We start from the raw sequence: 21,563 nt of genomic DNA, 5'->3' as shown, positions 1-21,563 counted from the left end.
ATAGTAATTACCCACGTGGAAATGTAGGTTATGTTGTTTCGCGCGTACTTTAAATCGCCTAGAACGTCATTATTCGACAGCTTGGTTGGTTGATCTTGTATGCATGTGTGATGTACATTAACCTTGTTTTATTAATTTATATATATATATATATATAGACAAACTTCAATAGTTATCATTCTAGTTTATAAAAGATTTGTAATTATTGTTTGTGGAACAGTGGAATTGTTTATATACAGTACTGAATCTGTTTATTTGGTAATCGCGAGAAATACCTTACGAGTCTTTGGGAGATTTTATCACACGCTAATTATGTTTTAGTTGTGTTGTGCGTCTATTGTACAGAATATTTTCCTATATTAAACAAATGTAGGGAAATACGTTATTATATACTTATCTACCACTGATATCTACACGTTATTATATACCTATTTACCACTGATATCTACCACTCGATTTTGCCAGTGAAAGGAATGCTATTGAAGGGTACTGCTATACAAAATCGGTTTGGCATTCCTTATGTAATTGAGAAAGGATAGGTGCTGTCTATGGAAAATTTAGTTTTGTTGCTTTGTACTTATTAAATTTCTATATTCATGTATTTTACTAGCAGGTCGATAGAATAATAATCCATGCTACTGGTTACTCTGTCTAGCTTTTAACAAAACTCTTGACTTCAATCTTTCTCTGTAAAGAATTTACGTAGTGTTTTGTTATTTTTTATTTTATTATTTTTTCTTATCTAGTATAAGAAATATCAGTGAATAAAATATTCACTTATTCGCCATGCTATATGTGTGTGAATAAAATATGCATATAAAATATCTGCATATTTTATTAACATGCACAAATAAGTTTGATTTGCATAATTATAATTGTGAGCATTGGACTTTACAATTATAATTATGCACATCAAACTACTACAGGTGAAAACATCTTATGAAGAAAGCCTTCTTGGCTAATATCGTTCAGTAACCAACAAATCTTGAGACTATGGAGCATTTCATAGACCTCTGTCATCTTAATCACTTACTTCTGGATCCTTGCCACCTCTTTTTCATCCTAAAGAAATCCAGAAGAATAGATCTGTGATTGGTTTTGGAAAATGACCCCTCATTCTTAAATGGGGCCAATCAGGTCCTTTTAAGGAGGTATAACAAACTCTTGTCAGTTTGGTCTTCACTAATCAATCGGGTAACCCCAAGAGCTGTTTTAGTTACTTTTGCAGTGTGGCCTCTGAATTTGCAGACCCCACAAATCCCTAGCATCATTAGTTTTCTGCAATGCATTTCCATCAGTATAGTATGCAGCTAGTAATATTTTCATTCCAAAAGGTGTAAACTTTGGCCTGGTTGGCTGAGTGGTTAGCGTATCTGCTCTCCAGCCAAAAGGCTGTGGGTTTGAATCCTGCCATGAGCATGGATGTTTGTGATCGTCTGTGAAAATACTTGTGGTAGTGGTCAGCGGTAGATGGCGTTGGTGTAGATGATGGAGGTAGTTGCAGTTGGTGGAGAGGTGGAGACGGAGAGTTGTAGAGTAGGTGCCCTCCCTTGATGAATCTTTGGACTCTCTGGAGGTGTTTGTTATATAATAACTTGCACTTTGTCACATTATACTGACAATCCATTCTCCTTTGCCCATACTGTCAGTTTATATCCTTTTGCAAGGTCTCAATCTCATGTTTACTGCTATTGCTCTACCCAGTTTTGCATTATTAGCAGACAACTAAATATTTTTCCTGAGATCATTTCCAATATCATTAATATACAAGTTAAATAGTAGTGGCCCAAGTACAATTATGCAGCACACTGCTAGTCACAGCCCATCTCCTGAGCTCTACTCTTCTGTAAAGTATTCTATCCATCCATTATCTGTAATCATTTGTTCCATTTTTATGTCATAGAGTTCCATGTGTTAAATGCTTTTGTGAAATCCAACATCTTTTGTGTAACCGTTCTCCTTATCCAACTCAGCTCTCTCTTGGGACCCACCCTAGAGCTGAGAATTAAGCAGGCTGGTAAAATGCACTGTCAGATTTTTATTTATTTATTTATTTTGAGACAAGCCTTTTAAAAGCTCAAAAAGTTATAAGTTCATCAAGGGCAGTCTTTTACAAACACCCATACTCACAGCGGGACTCTAATCCACTACCTCTTGGGTTGGAGAGCAGAAAGGCACATTCTGCTCTCACATGCTAACCAGGAAGGCACATTCCCTATTACATTCTTGTAATATGCTAGCAGATATATACATTCTGATCCCATAAGTGTATTTACATCAAGGTTTTTTAATATGCTGTAAGTGATCATTGAATGATCACTTTGTAAAGGTATATCAACTATTTCATCTGCTTTAGTCACTTCTCTGCCGTAAGTATTCATCCAAATTATTATACTCAAGTCATTCTTCTTTTTACTTGCCACATACTGAAAGAATTCTTTGGGAGAAATCCACTTGCCTCATCAAGTTATCAGAGACAAGTGCATTTTCAGCCTCTTTGCATTCAAAATGTATTGGCTAATTTTCTTGGTATAATATAATAACTACTAATTTTGTCTATGTATATATTTATGTAATTTTTATTTTTTAAATAAGTCAGTTAGTCGTTGACATTTTTTTTAGTTATCTTACATTAGCTACATGTGGCGCATTTTAGAATATTCTGTTATTGTTAATAACAGAAGCTCATTTGAAATATCTGAAGAGAAGACTCATTACTGGAATCATTGATTTCTTTTGCTAATTTTTATATAACAATATCAGCATTAACAGACACAAATTCTTTATGCTACATTTTTTTGATACTGTTCTGCTACTTGGCCTATAAGTTTTTGAAAACAGTAAATGGTTTATTCAATTTATCTTTATAATAGTGCTTTATTAAACAAGCACTTCAGGTATTGAAACATTTTAAAATGCATATTTCTTTGGAAAGCACTTAGAGGTGCATTTTTATTTAATTTTTCTGTGGATAGTTTCTTGCCAAATCTCTGTCATAGCATTTTGAATTCCTTGAGCCATTTGTCTTGAAAGCATATCTCGATTGTTTTTAGTCGAGTACATAATAGAACTCTTCTCTTTTCTCCAGTGTTTTCATTATTTTGTGGACCCTTACCTTTGCCTTTAGTTTTGCACTTCACAAATCTGTGTAGTTTGCATTATTTTGAAAGTTTATTTTTCACTTGGTTAGAGTATAATAAATTTAGTTTAATCCTTTATCCAAGTGTGAGCAAACAAAGTTTGCACCTGAAAGTATCTTCAGGACTGGGGTAAGGTGGTACAACACCAGTGCACTCCTTGCAAAGGTGGAGCAAGCTACCATCACTCCTATCATTTTACAGTATCTCCCATAATGTAAAACACATCTCCTTGCAGATATGTTTAATGTTATGCATTAAGGGAAGGGCCACAACCCAGACTAGTTTCGACCTTTATTGAAGTCTCTTCAGTGGGAGCCAGGCCCAAGTGGAGATACCAGGCAGAAGCATTAGCAGGTCATCTCTACCTATAGGAGTTGCCAAATGGTGTGCCACCCTTTTTTAATAAATTACTCTGGATTTAGAGAAAGATGTTGAAAGTTTATTTTTCATTTGGTTAGACTATAATAAATTTAGTTTAATCCTTTATCCAAGTGTGAGCAAACAAAGTTTGTGCCTGAAAGTATCTTCAGGACTGGGGTAAGGTGGTACAACACCAGGGCGAATCCTTGCAAAGGTGGAGCAAGATACCATCACTCCTATCTCAGTATCTCCCATAATGCAAAACACATCTCCTTGCGGATATGTATAATGTTATGCATTAAGGGAAGGGCCACTACCCAGACTAGTTTTGACCTTTATTGAGGTAGAATGGGAGTTCATGTGTCTCATCATTGGCCTTTGGAGAATAAAGCATGCTGAGGATCAACAGACAGTAAAAGAGGAGTATGGTATAAGATAGAGTAGGATAGTAGGAGGTAAAAAGAGACCTCAGTCAACCTGTTTAGCCTTATTGGCTAATTGGTCTGTAACATATAATCTCAATTTATCTGTTCAGAAAAAGGTTAAACCTAGACTTTTGTCTATAGTTCACATATTATTTTATCTAAAGTAATGATTTACTCCAGTGTTAATGGAGGTTCTTTTTATGTTACTAGATATAATATCCTTATTTTTTATTCCAGGTAAATAATTTTTTTTTTTAAGACAAGATGTAAATAATAGGACTTATTTAAATATTTATTTTAAATCTAAAATAACAGGACTTAAGGTCCGGTAAGTAGGAATGAATAGGAACCTACTGAGGAACTTGTATACCTGGTACCATTGGGACTTAGAATGGGGAAGAGACTGGCCCAGGAGATGCCGCTCACGAGGAGCGGCACCGCCTCGCAGTAAGCCTTCGCCGCCCGGGTTCTCAGCTCTCCCCCCCTTGTTTGGAGTAAAGAAACCATGCCAGCGAAAGCTCTGTGGCTAGGGGAGACAGAGTGGTTATTCTTTTTCCTGGGGTGGGGGGGGGGATGGTGGGTTTTTTGGGTTCTAAAGAGATATACAGGGCTTGATGCGTCCCTGTATAAGAAAGCATATTGTCGGTGGTTTGCAGTATTGATTCACAAATTTAAAGTCCTAGTAAGTGCCTTTCTTGTGCAAGAAATTTGGGTAAGTAGAAAAAGAAACCTTTTCTTATTCTTGCATACATTAAATTTGCGTCTCGTACTTGGGATTTTTTCCGTACTTTCCAGATGTGATATTTTAGTACATTGATTAGGAAGATAGCGAACTTTTGGGTTTTTTGGACTGGTGGCGGGAATTATAGTCATACGACCTCTTCTACTGTCAGCATGGGGATTCCCAATGCTGTGCTGAGTCTCCGCCAGATGCGTTGGACTGGTGGGCAAAAATAAAAGAAGTGGTCTACCGTTTCCACGTCCCGACAGACATCGCAGAATGGGTCGCACGAGCTAGGTACATACCAGGATTTCACCTGTTTCACCGGGAGCCGCCCGTGGTCTATTCTCCAGGCTAGATCTCGATGAAAAGGCTGTCCCCAGCTATTTTTGATGTTTCTGAAGAGAATTTCATTATTTGTACTAAGATTGGGTGTATCACGCCTGGAAAGTTGGAAGAAATCCCAGTATACTGCTTTGGGTTTGTGTGTGAGGATTGCTATTCCTCTGTCTCTGAGTGTTGTGATCTATTTCACTACTGTACGGTACCACTTGGGCACCCCCCTTGCGCGAGGTCCAGCATAGTCCGTGATCCCAAAGAGGGGGAGGAAAAGTCCTATAAAATATCTAATTAGTAGGCCAGAAATGTGGTTGGAGTTTAAGGCCTTCCATACGGTTTTGAACGTGTTTGCTTGTAGCAAGCTTTTGTGATCGGGCAGAGCATAACCCCCTTCTTCCTGTTTGAGTTGTAGGTATTCTTTCTTTACTTCGCGTTTTCTCCCATTCCAGAAGAAATCCAGGAGTTCTTTTGATAACTTATTTTCTTGTGCCAGTGTGATGCCTGTGATATTGACAGTGTGCATCAGCATTGTGGTGACGATTGTTTTTATTACTGTCGCTCTGCCATAAAAGGAGAAGAAGGTTGGTTTGAACAGCCTTATCCTTTCCCTGCTTGTCTCCTGCAATTTTTGGATTGGTAGTGCTAGGGTGTCTGAAAAGGGCACGCCTAGTATAGTTAGGGGCTGTGTCTGTAGCGTTAAACCGTAGGGAAGTCCAGTGCTATGGAAATTTCCGAAACTTTTGATTTTGGTTTTTTGTGCGTTAACGCGAAGACCACTGACTATGCTGAATTTTTGCAGCGTGTGCAGATAGATATAGATGGACTCAGAGTCTCTGAGTGTAGCCACTACATCGTCCGCATATGCCACTATTTTGCATTGTCTGGAGCCTTGGGGCAGTGGAATACCGTTAATTGCGGGGGTGTTATTAATTCTTTTGATTAGGGGTTCTAATACTAGGGAGAAGAGGAGGGGGCTTGGCGGGCAGCCTTGCCTAACCCCTCTCTTTATGCGGATTGGTTCTGTTAGAAACCCATTAATAGATAGTTGAGTCGTGGCTTCCGCATACATGTTTTTAATTGTACGCCGAAGTTTCGGGCCCACACCTGTTTTTTGTAGGATGTTCTGCAAGTACCTGTGGTTGACGCTGTCAAACGCTTTCTCCAGGTCGGTGGAGAGAAGTGCCAGTGGGTATTTTTTTCTCTTTGGCCAGTTTGATCAAGTCTCTTAACAAAAAGAGATTGAATTCCATAGATCTACCAGGGATCCCGTAGACCTGTGAGCTTGTTATTATTTTTTCGATACTGCCCTTAAGGCGCGAGCAGATAATTTTTGCAAAAATCTTGTAGTCTACGTTGGTTAGGGAGATTGGACACCAGTTATTCGACAAAGTCCGATCTCGGTCTTTCTTGGGGATAAAGATGGTGTGGCTCTTAACGAATTCCTCGGGGATGTTTCCCGAAGTGAGGAATTCGTTAAAGATGTTTATTAACGCTGCCAATGCAAATTCCCAGATAGATCTATAGAATTCTATCCCCAGTCCGTCTGGCCCTGGGGTCTTCTTTGTTTTCATCATTCTGCACGTGGCCTTTAATTCGGCTGCAGTTATCGGCCTGTCCTGCAGGGCACTAAGATGATCGGGAAAATGTGTTGCGTCCCACCCACTGAAGTCATCCGTGCCCTGCCGGTCAGAGAAGATACCGATATACTGCTGATGAAAGCGACGGAGTATTTTGTGGGTTGAGCGTAAAATCTGGCCCTTCTCCTCGATCTGGTGAATCGTTTTCTCATCATTAGCCGCCACCCGTTGTTGGTTGTAGAATGCGGCGGAAGGTGTTTCCAAATGTCTGAGATAGAGTCTTGTTCGAAAGTCGAGGTCCTCGACTCTACTCTGCTGCTCTTGCGGCAGTTCTATTTCTACTTGTCTGATGAGATCTCCGCAGGGAACTCCGCTCCGTTCGTTTGTCCGGTACCAGCCGAGTTCCCTGTAGAGATCCCTCAGACGTTTGCGTTGTTGGTAGGCCCTTTCACGTCCGCATTTTTGGAACAGTTCCCTAGCCTGCCTCTTGAAGGTCAGCCAGTTTTCCCAGTCCCAGTTGGTGTTTGTCCATCTGTCACAGAGGTTCTGTAGCTGGTCGCTGAAAAGACTGGGGAAGGTGGGAGGGAGCCTCAAAGGACCTCTGGCTGTTTCCATCACCTCTGGGAGCGTGATTTTTAGTATGACCATCTTGTGGTCGGTTGTCAAGTAATGCACTGCGGTGTGACGTATCCTCTGAACATATTGTTCCAAGTTTTGGGACACGTACACCCTGTCTAGTCTTGTCGATATCTGGCCGCGGCTCCACGTAGTTTCTACTTTGGCGGGGTTATTCTGCCTCTAGATATCGACGAGGTCAAAATTTATACAGCATCGATTTAAAGCGGCAATGCCACCAGTTCCTGTGTTTGCGTTCCCGCCTATTTTGTCTAGACGTGTGTCTTCCACACAGTTCCAGTCTCCTGCAACTATTAGGTGTTCTGCTCCCAGGAGATAGTTTTCAAGGGCAGAGAAGAAACCAATTCTGTGGTATGGACTGTTCGGGGCGTAAACTGCAGCAAGTCGGATGGTACGGCCACCGTACTTCCAGTCCACCGTTACTAGGCGTCCTGTGGCATCTTTTTGGACGTTGAAGAACCCCCCGCGATTGGGGGGCGAATTAGTATCCCCACCCCTCGCGAGTGAGCGTCACCGAAGCACCAGTTGCTGGTGATCGGATAGCTTCTTGAGAAGTTCTCCACGTCCCAATGCTTATAGAAATGGGTTTCTTGTATCAGGAGGATATTAATTTTGTGTGTTAACATTAGCCTCCAGACAGCGTTTTGCGCAAAGGGGTTGCGTAGTCCATTAGTGTTTAAAGTTGCGATTTTAACTTCCATGGTGGTGTTAGAATGAGGGGGGGGGCGTTATCTGGTGTTTGTTTTATGAAAGCTGGTTCTGTTTCCTCGTCGGAGCTGGTTGCACTTTGAGCATCCGAGACAATGACAAGCCTGTCTGTAGAGTCCCTGTCTTCATCAGAGTCCATTTCGTGGACTTGGGGTTGTGCCAATTGATCCATTACTGGGGGTAGGCTCTCTAACATTGTAACGTCATTGTCGAGGGGCTTTGCGCCTATTGTTCGACGTTGACCTTTGGTCTCTGTGTACTCTGTTTCGTCCTCCGATGACATCATGCTGCTTTGTTTCGCTTTTTTCTTTTCCTGTGATTCCGTTTCTCTTGCGCGCTTTGTTGGGGCGCTGGGTGTGACCTGTTCCTCTTTCCTGCGAGCTTCATGGTTTGCCACATTGATGCTGGCGATGTTCTGTGTGTGGCAGCTTGCCTTGGGTATCTTTGGGGTTTTCGTTTCAGTTGCTGCTTCCTTTTCAGCCTTTTGGCAGAGCTCCGGAAAATCGCTCCTTGATACTTTCTCAGGGTTCCCGATGGGCGTAGCCCTAATCGGAGTTATGGTCCCTCCTATTACTTCTGAGTGTGTGTCTTGTTCGGACATGTGTTCACTTTGTGGGTCAGAGCCCCACACTTAAGACAGGGTTCTGTACAGCTTTCTATTTTATGCTTTGACGATTTGCAATTTCTGCATTGTATTCGAGGGCAATCTGCCCCAAGGTGTTCCTCCGAGTTACATCTAAAGCACCTTTTTTTCACACCTGGGTAGTTCACCATTACCCTCGTTCCTCCCAAAAAAACAAAATTGGGGACTTCTTTTTTCATGTCAATCTGGATTTCAACGTCTCCTGTTTTCCATCCTTTATAGTCGACGTGCTCAAGTGCTTTAATCTCGTGGATTTCCCCCCATTGACTGAAGAATTTCTTGACTTCAGGTTCATTCTCTAGGTATTCTAGTGGAAACCTGGTTATTTTTAGCGTTTTGCGTAGGCTTCCTACAAGGAATGGTTTGATTGTTTGTCCACAACAAATAAAACCCTCTAGTAATTTCTTTTTTGTTAGGTCGTTTTTGACCACTACTTGAAATCTATTGTTCCCGTATGGTATGAATCCGTATATATTTTCAGCCCCTACTGTCTCGATTAGAGCTCCTGCTAACGTCCGCTGATCTACAGGCTTCGTGAGCTCGATACCAAGCGTCTTAGTTCTAGGCAAAAAATGCGACATAGTTACAGAAATTCCTGACTACTAATTGTAGAGAGGGGATGTAAGGGAGGGCAAAGTCGAGGAACACAAGGTGTTCCTCGTGGCAAACAAAGCGAGACCAGAAAATGTGGGCAAAACAACACATAAGGAGAAAAAAAAGAGAAAGAGGTCTTACCAAAGCTTGGGTTCTACAGACGAATTTGAGCATGGAGCTCTCTCTTCGGGCCACAGGAACTGGATCCTCTTTTGGACTGGTAGGCACAGGCTCTTTCTTCTTCGAACTGGAACTGGAGCTCTCTTTAACGTCTTGGCGAATAAGTCTCATCAGTGGAGAGCAAGGCTAGAAATTATTGAGGTCTCTTCAGTGGGAGCCAGGCCCAAGTGGAGATACCAAGGCAGAAGCATTAGCAGGGTCATCTCCTCCTATAGGAGCTGCCAAATGGTGTGCGACCTTTTTATTAAATTATTCTGGATTTAGAGATTTACTGGGGTCGCCCGGTGTTGTACCACTTTACCCCAGTCTTGAAGATACTTTCAGGCGCAAACTTTGGTTGCTCACACTTGGATAAAGGATTAAACTAAATTTATTATACTCTAACCAAGTGAAAAATAAACTTTCAACATCTTTCTCTAACTCCAGAGTAATTTATTAAAAAAGGGTGGCACACCATTTGGCAACTCCTATAGGTAGAGATGACCTGCTAATGCTTCTGGCTGGTATCTCCACTTGGGCCTGGCTCCCACTGAAGAGACCTCAATAAAGGTCGAAACTAGTCTGGGTTGTGGCCCTTCCCTTAATGCATAATATTAGACATATCCACAAGGAGATGTGTTTTGCATTATGGGAGATACTGAGATAGGAGTGTTGGTAGCTTGCTCCACCTTTGCAAGGAGTGTTCTGGTGTTGTACCACCTTACCCCAGTCTTGAAGATACTTTCAGGCACAAACTTTGTTTGCTCACACTTGGATAAAGGATTAAACTAAATTTATTATATTTGCATTATTTTCTTTCATTTATTGTCCATAATGAAGGGTGAATTTATATAAATAAATAATAAAAAAAAATTCACTAGGAAAAAACGAGTTTATGAAAATAACAGAAAATGGTCAACAGGACCTGACTAACTTTTATTACTATTATTGAACAGGCACCACCATGGTGTCTGAAGATTCATCATGGGAGATGCAAACTATACACAATCTATCATACCTCTCCTTGAACCCATTGACAGACATAGCACTCGCAACTGATTCTGGCAACTCATTGACAACTTTCAAATAAAAAAATATAGTCCTCACACCCCTACTAACCACACCTTTATTCAACTTCCAGGAATGACCTCTTGTTCTGACCCTTCTATCCCACTGCTGAAGCATTTCCCCTGCATCAATTCTATAAAACCCTTTAAACAACTGAAATATTTCTTTCATATCCCCTATTTTTCTCTTATCAACCAACTTCTGCAATCCACACACACTCAATCTAAACTCACAGAGAACATTTCACAGACCACTAATCACCTTGGTCACTCGCCTCTGAATCTTCACCACCACTTCCTCATCCCCAAGAAACCCAGGAGATTACACCTGAGCTCAGTAATTCAGATGTGTATGTATCAAGGCCTTATAAAGTGGAATAACAACTTCCTTATCTCTACTAGCTAGTGTGTTCTTCAATAGACAAATAATCTTATGAGCTACTTCAGTAATTTTAGTAATATGTCCTTTAAACTTTAACTTTCTGTCTACCATCACCCCTAAATCTCTAGCTTCATCTATTTCCTGCAGTATATTTCCATTAATGTGGTACACAGCTTGTAATTTATTTATTCAAAAATGCATAACTTTATATTTTGTCATATTAAACTGATACCCATTATCTTTTACCCATACTGACAACATGTTGAAATTATCTTGCAAGCTCACACATCACCTTGATTATCTATTACTCTGCCTAATTTTGCATCATCAGCAAACAACTGAATATAATATGTACAAATTAAACAGTAGTATTCCCAGTATTGATCCTTGCGGTACACCAATAGTCGCCTGTTTTCGCCTTGATTACACCACTTCATATACCTCTTTTTGCTATCTGTCCAGCAGCCACCCTCTTATCCACATAACCATTTCCTTTATCCAACTCAGCTGTTACTCTATTATAAAAAGTTAGTCAATTAGTTCCTCATACAGCATTATATTCTTATCCAATCATTCTTGAATCCTATTTTTAAACAGTATTTCCAGTATTTTTACTACCCCTTCTGAGATACTGATTGGTCTATAATTTGCTGCTTGTAGTTTTAGAACCTCCCTTATGCAAGGGAATTATTTTATCCTCTTTCCATTCCCTTGGAACTCTATCAGAGTTGAGACTTAAAGCACCTAGTCAGAGGCATTATCAGTTCCCCTGCACATTCTTGCAAAACCTGAGGCTCATATCCCATTTAATCCCACAACTGTATTTACATTGTGATTCTGCAATATCCTAAGAACCTGCAATTCATCCACCTCTTTTCCCACATCAATGTCTGTCACATGTTATAGCAGTAACCCAACTTGGATGGTTGTAGACTTGCATAGTGTTCACTCAGTAACTCAACTATTTTATCTGTTTCTGTCACCTTTTCACCATCAACACTCAGGTTAATCTTCCATAGTCATTCTTCCTCTTATTTGCCACATAGCGAAAGAACTATTTGTGATTTTCTTTGACCTGCTTGGCGTGATTCTTCTAGTAATCTGATTTTGCCTTTCTTACCATGCTGGTCTCCTTATAATACATTTTACAGCATTTTCTTTTTTTTTTTGCAGCTCATGCTTAATGATATTACTCATCCATCTGATTAACCCTCCTTACCTTAGGTATACAATTTAATATTGCTTCCTCTAGATCAGCGTTTCTCACCATTTCTAAGCCCAAGGACCAGTAAAATGTCTAAAACAATTCTATGGACCACTAAGTTATAATTTTTTTAAAAAGGTATGTGGGAATTACCAACATTTGGGAAAAACTGTGCCATTTATAACATAAATCTAAAAACATGTTTTGAATATATATGGAAACATAATTAACTTGGAAGTAATCGATTAAAAGTGTATCATCATTGAATAAAAGTTTAATTTTTATTAAGCAAATAAATAATATGATAACCGCACGGTTAGCCTAGTGGCTTTGCACTTCGCAACCGTATGCCTGGGGAAGGAGTGTCCCAGGTTCGATTCCCGTTGTAGATGTGAGGAATTTGAGGATCTTCCTCAGGCATAGCCAAGTTAGCTGGTCTTGGGCGCGGTCAGTAGGGTTTTTTCCGACAGTTTATCTGGTGTTTTTCATCCCGTAAGCAGACAAACCGGCCCCGTGAACATACGCCTCTACAGTCAAAAATATAACCCCCCCCCCCAGCGGCAGACCAGGCGACGGGTCGGTTGGGAGTAGTACTAACATGAAGTCGCATCTAAATAACACGCGGACCCTGCATAGGAAGCAGGAATAACGCGTAGAAGAAGAAGAAATAAATAATATGATACAATTATGTTACTATTTACTTTTAATGAGATGGATGTGCTTCTTGGCCTTGCAGAGTTGCTGGATATCTGGCTCAATATTGGTCAACTTCAGTTGAAGATTGGCACACACACTAAGACGAATTCTGTATTTTGTTTTTATTTGAAGGAGCGATGAAAATCTTTTCTCACAAAGATAGGTTGTAGAAAACTGCATGACGATTTTCGATGCTTCTTCAGTTAATTTGGGAAATTCACTTCTCACTGAAGGCGAGATCCAGAATTGAGCCAAACCACGATCATGGAATTGCATTTTAAGCCCACTGTCACTTGAAAGCTCAATTAATTGTTCTTTTTTCAATAACGAAAGGTCGTTCTCATGACTGCAAGCCTGAAATGGATCATGAACCCACAGAAATTTCTTATAAAAGTTATTTGGAAAATATGTTTCCAAATTCTGTTTCAGAGTTTTGAGGTGGACAAAAACCCTTTCCCAGTGGTTAAATTCTAAACTAATAAGTTTCGGGGCCCTATACAAAATAACCAATTGTATTTACCTTTTGAATATTATCCTGGGAAGCTCCAAACCTTCCCGTCCCTTTCGTCACGCGTTCGTAATCAGGCTACTGTCGATATTGACTTTATATACACATTCAAAACTGTAAACAGTTGTTGAATAATAACACAGTAATGTAGGCATAATTACTGTAAAGGCAGAAAAGTCACAAAACAGAAAAATGTTCCTACAAAATAACCAATTGTATTTACCTTTGAATGCGATCCACTGGTCGAGTGTCTAGCAAGTCAGCAAATCTTTCTTTTCATTAAGCGTATTAATATTATCGCATTGCAACTGAGGAATTCTGTGTTTCTGTAGATTCGTTACAGACCTCTTTCTCTTCAGAAACTACACACAAACTGTCATTACAAACTCGTTTTGTATTATCACTGTCATCCGAGCTATTTTTCCGTTTAAAGAAGGTACAATGTACTTATCCATAATTTAAACACTGTACTTACCGAATATAACTCGCACCCCTGATTTTACTTTTTGAAAAAAGAAATTAAAAAGTTTCACATATACCTTGCAAATGAAAAAAGCTGAAGCACGTTCAGAGCAGGCGATAGTAACTTGCTTCTGCAGTAAACAATACACCCTCCCCAATAGCCACTATATTGCAGAGGCAAGAAAAACAAGTACTTTTGATTATGTCAGTGAATAAGTACCAGCAGTCTGTGTAATATATTTCTCAACAAATAGTGCAATTAGAGACAACTGGGATAAAAACGACACTAATTAATGAACACATGTCCCCCTCATATAGAAACTATGCTGTAAAGACTAAAGCAAAACCATATGTTGCACCTGCAAACACAGTATCTAACTAAAAACTATTGTTATTAATTAGATGTGAGTTTGCTCCTCAGCAATAAAATTCAACCAAACGTGTTAAAACTAAGAAATGTGTGTGTGTGTGTGTGTGTGTGTGTGTGTGTGTAGTAAATGTTGTTATGGCAGTTTCACATATGGAATTCGGTTAAGAAAGTTAGCATTTCAACTCAATTGTCAGCTTGCTTTTATCTTTCTGTCGTGCGATTTCCGAAAAATATATAAATACTGGGGTTTACTCGCAATACACTTTGTGCAAGTATTACTTAGCACTTCTGAAGATATACTGAGCTTTGGTTGAAGGAGGAAAACCTTCAACAATAAAAATCAATAAACAAGCAATTGGTTGAAATGTGGTCATGTGGATAACACGTGCACTTCAAATCTGACAAAACAGCAAGGGAAGATGGCAGCAATAAAACCATATTGATGTTCACTTCACCCCTCTTTTATTACTCGTTATTCTGCCTCTACAAATTAAAATAGTGGCAGAATGTTCATGGAATGAACATTCTGCCGCTGTTTTTTTTTTAAGTATCCATTTTATTTCAATAATTTTTACTTACTTATTCAATTTTAATTTGTTTTGTTTGGATAATTAAAATATAGATTTATTTGGTTAATTTAAGTCTGCCTGTGGACCACCTGTCCCATCGTTGCAGACCACAGGTTGAGCAACACTGCTCTAGATGATCTTTAACTATCTCCCATGCACTACTAACATCCTTCTCTTGCAGTGTTTTATGCTATAGCACATTTTTGAGTTTCCTGCTCAGCTTAAAACAATCATTATCATCTGCCTTGTATAGACAGGTGATTATGAAGTCTTAATATGGAGTCGTTACAGAATATTCCTCATATTTTACAATCTCCCAAGTCATGACTGCATAGTCACTTTCACCAACTGGAGGCAACGTAGCCAACTTAGTTATGGATAGCTCTTTTGATCTTGTGACTAAGTCTAATACTCTCATAACCTTAGTCCCCCTCCATCACATGATTTCTTATGTAATTATCTCATAGTAGGTGTATAAATTCAATTTCTTTCCTGCCATGCGATCTTTCTTTCTTCTGGTCTATATCTCCATAGTTGAAGTCTCCCATAATAATCACTTGACCTGCACTCATTGTACTAATTTGCTAATACATGTCTTCCAGATCATCCATGGAACTCCCTCCCCTATAGCAACAACAAATTATATTTTGTCTTACTGACCTTGAGCTCAGACAACTCTTTCAAATGAACAGCCATCCTCCTGCCTATCTCCTATTCTTTTTGGCTGCAATTCATCTGCTATCAGCAGTACCCCCTCCCCCCATCCTATCTTCTCTGTCTTCCCTGAAAATATGAAATCCTTTACATTTTATCTCTGTAACTACAAGAATTGAAGGTGTGATGTCAATAACTTGATCTCATGTCCAACTTTTCTTTACAAGATAATTTATATATATATAAAAATCCTTTTATAGATGAGTTTCTCCTCATTTGAAATATCTGAAGATGCATCTAAAAGATTCAAGTGTTCAAGTATATAATTATACTAAGCTAATTTATGTTGTAAATTGTGAAAATAAGTTTAATACTATATACGTTAATACATCAATCCTACATTACAACTGCATACCGATGTAAGGTTACAGAGAGTATTGGGAGAATTACTGTTGGCAGTGAAACAAATGAAAATCAATCTTAAATTCATTTTTTTTTTGTTTCATTGATATCTCTGATTTTATCATCATCATCATCAAATTCCTGCCATGTACCCTCAAGGAGTATATAGGATATGATAGTACTACATGAAAAAAATTACATCATTACTAACTTCCTATCTACAATTTTCCTCCAAATCAGTCTGTTACTTGTCAAGACCCCAACATTATCAGATCTTATATTTCTATCGTCTAAGGCACTTTGTACCGCATCAATCCACCTATATCTTGGTCTTCCTCTGGGTTGTTTTGCTGCCAACCTGGCAGAGAACACTTGTTTTGCTAATCTTTCCTCACCCATTCTGCTTAAGTGACCATACCACCTGAGATTAGCAATGCTAACGCATTCCTGGAGATGCTGACAATGTCAAGTTCTTTCCTAATATCCTCGTTTTTAATATGATATTGCCATTGATGCCATCTGTTCACGCCTATAATGTTTCTCAGGACTCATATCTGTGGTCTCTAGTCTTTGGTCAAGTGTTTTACTTCTGACCCAGCTCTCAGATCCATAAGTTAAAACTGGTTTGAACACTGTCTTGTATACAGCTAATTTAGTGTTCCGAATAATTTCTCTCTTATTCCATATGAATTTATTCAATCGACTTCCCACCATACCAGCTATGCTGATTCTGTTGTTTATTTCTATATTTAATTTACCATCTTCACTAAAAATCGTGCCTAAGTAGCTGAAATGTTTTACTTGTTCCACAGGATCTCCGTTCACAACACAATTGACATTTTCAACAATTCTACCTATTTTCATTGTCTTTGTCTTTTTAATGCTGAACTTCATACCATATCTATTACAACAGTTATTCAATTTAGTCAGGGAATCTTGCAAACTTGTAGTGGATTTATTTAGAAGTATAACATCGTCTGCATAAAACAAAGAGCTGACATTAGCATCTCCAATTCTGATATCATGTTTAATACCACTTTCCTTCATAATGTGATCCATATAGATAATGAATAACAGAGAGGATAATGTACATCCTTGTCTCACACCAGGTTTAATATTAAACCATCTTCCTGTACTTCTTTCAATTCTAACTGCTGACTTACAACTCAAATAAAGACTAAGTATTGCTTGATATAATGCCCCATTGACACCATATAACTGTAGCGTCTTGAATAGCTTCTCTCTTGGCACCTTGTCATGTGCCTTTTCCAGATCGACAAAACTTAAATACAGATCTTTGTTATATTCCCATGCTTTCTCAACTATTTGTCGTAAAGTGAAGATCTGATCCTGACAGCCTCTATTTGGCCTGAATCCAGCTTGTTCTTCACGAAGCTTTTCTTCCACAATTCTTCTCAACTGTTTCTCAAGTATACTTGCATAGATCTTGCCAGGAACACTCAGTAGGGAATACCTCTGTAATTCTCACATTCAGTTTTATTTCCCTTTTTATATATTGGTACTATTAGAGCTCTACTCCAATCATCGGGAATTCGTCCGTCTGTCCAGGCTTTCTGAACTATGCAGGGCAGCCACTGTAACACTCTTATTCACCATACGTCAGCATTTCTGGTCGAATATCATCTACTCCTGCTGCCTTTCCACAATTCAGGTCTTTGGCTTTTTCTACTTCAAGTATGGATATGTATTCCTGACTGCATGCCTGGTCAGTGTTTTTTACCACTGTGCTATCATCACTGCTCGTTTCATTTAGCAGTTTTTCAAAGTAATTACTCCATACTTCAAGGATATATTTTTCTCCCGTTTTCATGTCACCTTTATCATCTCTAACTCCTTTTACAGCATTCTTTCCTCTATTCCTAAGCTTCTTCAACAACCTCCAGAATATTTTGCCACCTTCTTGATATTTATTTTCTATATTCTTGCCAAAGTCCTCCTATGACTTTTGTTTAGCTAGTTTTACACAGTGTTTGTCATTCTTTCATTTGTCTCTATATTCTCTAAGAGCACAAGCTGACTTATTTGATAGAAACGTTTGATATGCCTTCTTCTTTTCCTTCACTGCCTCTTTAACTTCCTGTGTCCACCAGGGAGTTCTGATTTTTTTATCCTTGCACACAACCTCACCACATGCCTCTCTGGCTTAATCAATCAATGTTTCCTTCAGAGTTTGCCACTGAATCTCCAAGGTTTGATTCCTGTTTTCAAACTCTTTCATTTTTTCTTCAATAATCTTTGCGTATTTTAGTCTACAGTTCACATCTGAGAGCTGCTCAACTTTATTCGTTTTAAAACTTTCTTACATGTCATTGTTTTCAATATGAAATTCAATTTTATCCTGCTCAACACTAAATAGTGATCACTTCCAATTTCAAATCCTCTGTACACCCTGGTGTCCTGCACCAGGGAGAAAACATCACTATCAACAATAACGTAGTCAATGAGACTTTTCTTATTCCTTGCCTCTTCTCTCCATGTGAATTTGTGCACATTTTTATGTTGGAACATGGTGTTAATAATAACCAGTCCATGTCCTGAGCAGAAATCCAATAGATATTTGCCATTATTATGAGCTTTGCTCTTTTCTCCAAATTTTCCCAAAATATTTTTGTGTCACACAATCATTTCCTACTCCGCTATTTAGATCCCCAACAAGGACCAACTTTTCCTTTTTCATTTTTTAGTTGCTTTTTCTAAAGCCTCAAAAAATTCCTCCACTTCTACCTTAATAGAACCTTCTGTGTGACTATAGGCAGAAATAAGTCTCATTGTCCAGTTCCCCATTCTCATATTTGCCCACATTACTCTACTTGAGACTGACTGCCATTCAAGAAGATTAGCCTCATATTTTGTGTTGAATACTATAGCTACTCCTTCTTTTCCTTGATTGTCATTGCCTGAATATAACATTTTGTATTTATTGCTCCGAAAGATCTCACAGTTTTGGTCTTTTTTGTTTCATTCACCCCTATTATGTCGATCTGGTACTTATCTAATTCCTCAGCTAGCTCAATTTCTTTACCATTCAGGCTTCTTACGTTGATAGTACCGATCTTTAACTCCGGTGATGTTGAGTTGGGGTTTGTTTTCAGATTTGTTCCAGTAGCTGACTTTTCGCTGTTCGCCCTGGTTCCCTGGAAAAAACAATGGGGGCCTTGTTTAACCGGGCGACGCCCCAGCCGGCATGAAATTTTGTCATGTTGTACCATCATTTTTTTTATTTTGGTTTAACCAATAAGAATATAATTTGGTTGGCTAAATCCCAAATTGCCAGCCCATCCTTGTTCGTTCAGTATCCAAGTAGATATTCAACAGGGTGCACCACGAGAAGGTGAGGATTGGACATTAGGTCAGAAGCCCTGGTCGGTTCTCCGCATTCCTTTAAAGACTATGTGGAGGTCTCCTCTCAGTTATATAGCTTTGACTCTTAAGCACCCCTTCTGATTTTATAATAATCATTATAAAATCAGGTATCTCTGATTTTATAATAATTATTTTATAATTATTATAAAATCAGATATCGCTGATTTTATAATTATTATTATTCAGGCCTCCATGGAGCCAAAAGACTCATCATGGGAGGTCCCCCCTAAGAAACACAAAGTCTATCATACCACTCATTGAACTCATTGACCGTTCTCGCTCTCACCACTCCATCAGGCAATGCATTCCGTGGTTCAACCACCCTCCATGCAAAGAAACTACTCCTCACCCTCTTGCTCACAGTTTCCTTTTGTAACTTCTAGAGATGGCCTCTTGTCATCACTCCTTCCTTCTGTTCAGCCAAGCAAAAGAATTTCCCAGTGTCAACCCTGTAACCACCTCTCAACAGTTTAAAAGTCTCAATCATATCACCTCTCCTTCTTCTATCCACCAAACTCTGCAGTCCACATTCCCTCAGAAGATCCTCATGACTATCATTATACAGTCTTGAAACCATCTTTGTTATCTGCCTTTGTACCCTTTCCACAGTTAATTTATCCCCTTCAAATCATGGGGCCCAAATCTGAGAACAATAGTCCAAGTGTAATTGATCAAATTCTTATACAACGGAATGATAACTGTTTTATCTCTGCAGGTCAGTGTCCCTCTCATTATTGCAGCAATCTTCTGTGTTACCTTCACCACCTTTGCAATATGTCCCCTAAATTTCAGGTTTCTATCAATCATCAACCCCAGATTTCTTGTCTCCCCTACTTCCTCCAGTATAACTCCTCTGATAGAGTATGCAGTGTCCCATCGATGTTTCCCAAACCTCAAGACCTTACATTTTGCTGCATTAAACTGACACCCGCATTCATTTGCTCATCTATCTAGCTTATTCAAATACTCTTGCAGGGCTGCCGCATCTGCACTATTACTAATAATGCTTCCCAGCTTCGCATCATCTGCAAACAACTGAATATCCCCTTGCAATCCACTGAGAATGTCATTGATATCAAGGTTAAACAGTATAGGTCCCAGTACTGAGCCCTGTGGGACCCCACTTGTAACCCTCTGCTTCCTTGAAACTGCCCTGCCATACACAACTCTGATACCCATTAGACAGCCAATCCTGAATCCAGTTGACCAATCTGACATCCAGACACATGTGCTGCAACTTAAATATCAGCTTATCATGTGGCACTCTGTCAAATGCCTTCGCTAAGTCTAAGAAAATGGCAGTATATGCCTTTCCCTCATCTAATGCTCTTGTAACTTTATCATAAAGGGCTAGCATAATGCTAAAACAAGAGTGTCCCTTCACAAATCCATGTTGACTCTCACAGATAACATATCTGCTCACTGCTGTATACAGTCCTTCACTACTTTCTCCAAGATCTTACTAACTACTGATGACACACAAACTGGCCTATAATTAGACACTTCCAATCTGCTACTGCCCTTATGCAATGGCACCATCTTACCTTCCTTCCATTCCATGAGCCCCTTTCCCGCAGCCAGACTTTCATTGAAAAGACAGGTCAAAGGCACTGTCAGTTCCTTAGCACATTCTCTCAAAACTTGTGGTGAAATACCATCCAGTCCCACAGCTTTACTGACATCCAGAGTACTCAGTATTTGAAACACGCTCTCCTCCTGTACCTCTAAACCTTGAACCTGCCCTATCCCTCTGACATTAAAACTGACTCCTCCAGGATGAAATACTCCAATAAAGTGTTCATTGAACAATTCCACTATGTCTTCGGTATCAGTCACTCTATTCCCATTTTTATCCCACAATATCATTCTTCCACAGTAATTTCTCCTCCTCCTGGCCACATATCTATAAAATTCCCTAGGATTTTCCTTAGATCTTAGGGCCAGTCTCCTCTCATATTCCAGTTTCATCTTCCTTACTATACTAGTCACTCTTCTGGCCTGTGTCTTATACTCTCCATTTAATAATGGTGATGACTTGCAAGTTGTGTAAAATAAAATGCTGTTTGAAAATACTTGACTATTTCAAAATTAATCTATGGATGGAGGATAAGTTTTAGTTTATAATAGAGGGTGAGAGCTATCCCACCTGTTGTCTTGGATAAGAATTACTTCTTCACATTTCAGAAACAGCAAGATATTTTTGTCAGAGACAACAGTCTACGAAAGAATGGGAGCTGAGGAGCTGTTTAGATCAGGAGAATGGAAACAGTAATCAGAACATGGAATAGAAATCATAAAGGTAATCCCATTTGGCTCTCTAATGCCAAAGGACCCAAGTCTGAGAATGGCTAAGTATAGAATATTCCATACTCAAATGAAACTTGGACAATGGCAAGAGTTATCAAGAGGAGAGCTGACATCTGAAATGTATTTGGAAGGAAAGGATCTTGTCAAGAAGGAAAGGAAAAAAAAAGTCAGGACAGTGAGGATTAGCTGACATTCTGAAAGATATTTGTGTTAGATCATTGTAAATACCTCAGCATCTCCATTATCTTGATCTGTG

The 21,563-nt window shown here is 39.2% G+C and overlaps 1 protein-coding gene across 4 annotated transcripts in view; it reads left to right on the top strand.

The window, feature by feature from the left end:
• The first annotated feature begins 48 nt into the window (after positions 1–48).
• The window catches only part of LOC150095195 (PC-esterase domain-containing protein 1A-like), a 150,012-nt gene continuing 128,497 nt past the window's right edge, over positions 49–21,563 (top strand). For 2 of the 4 annotated variants that reach the window (XM_090410349.1, XM_090410346.1), the window contains exon 1: positions 92–112. The gene's annotated coding sequence lies outside the window, so the exon portion shown is untranslated. The other 2 variants (XM_090410347.1, XM_090410348.1) reach the window with 2 other exon arrangements.

Source organism: Typopeltis vanoorti, chromosome 20, assembly GCF_054136105.1.
Source record: "Typopeltis vanoorti isolate ZY-2024b chromosome 20, IOZ_Tvanoo_1.0, whole genome shotgun sequence".
NCBI classification, from domain to species: Eukaryota; Metazoa; Arthropoda; class Arachnida; order Uropygi; family Thelyphonidae; genus Typopeltis; species Typopeltis vanoorti.
This window is presented reverse-complemented; position numbering and strand designations above follow the sequence as displayed.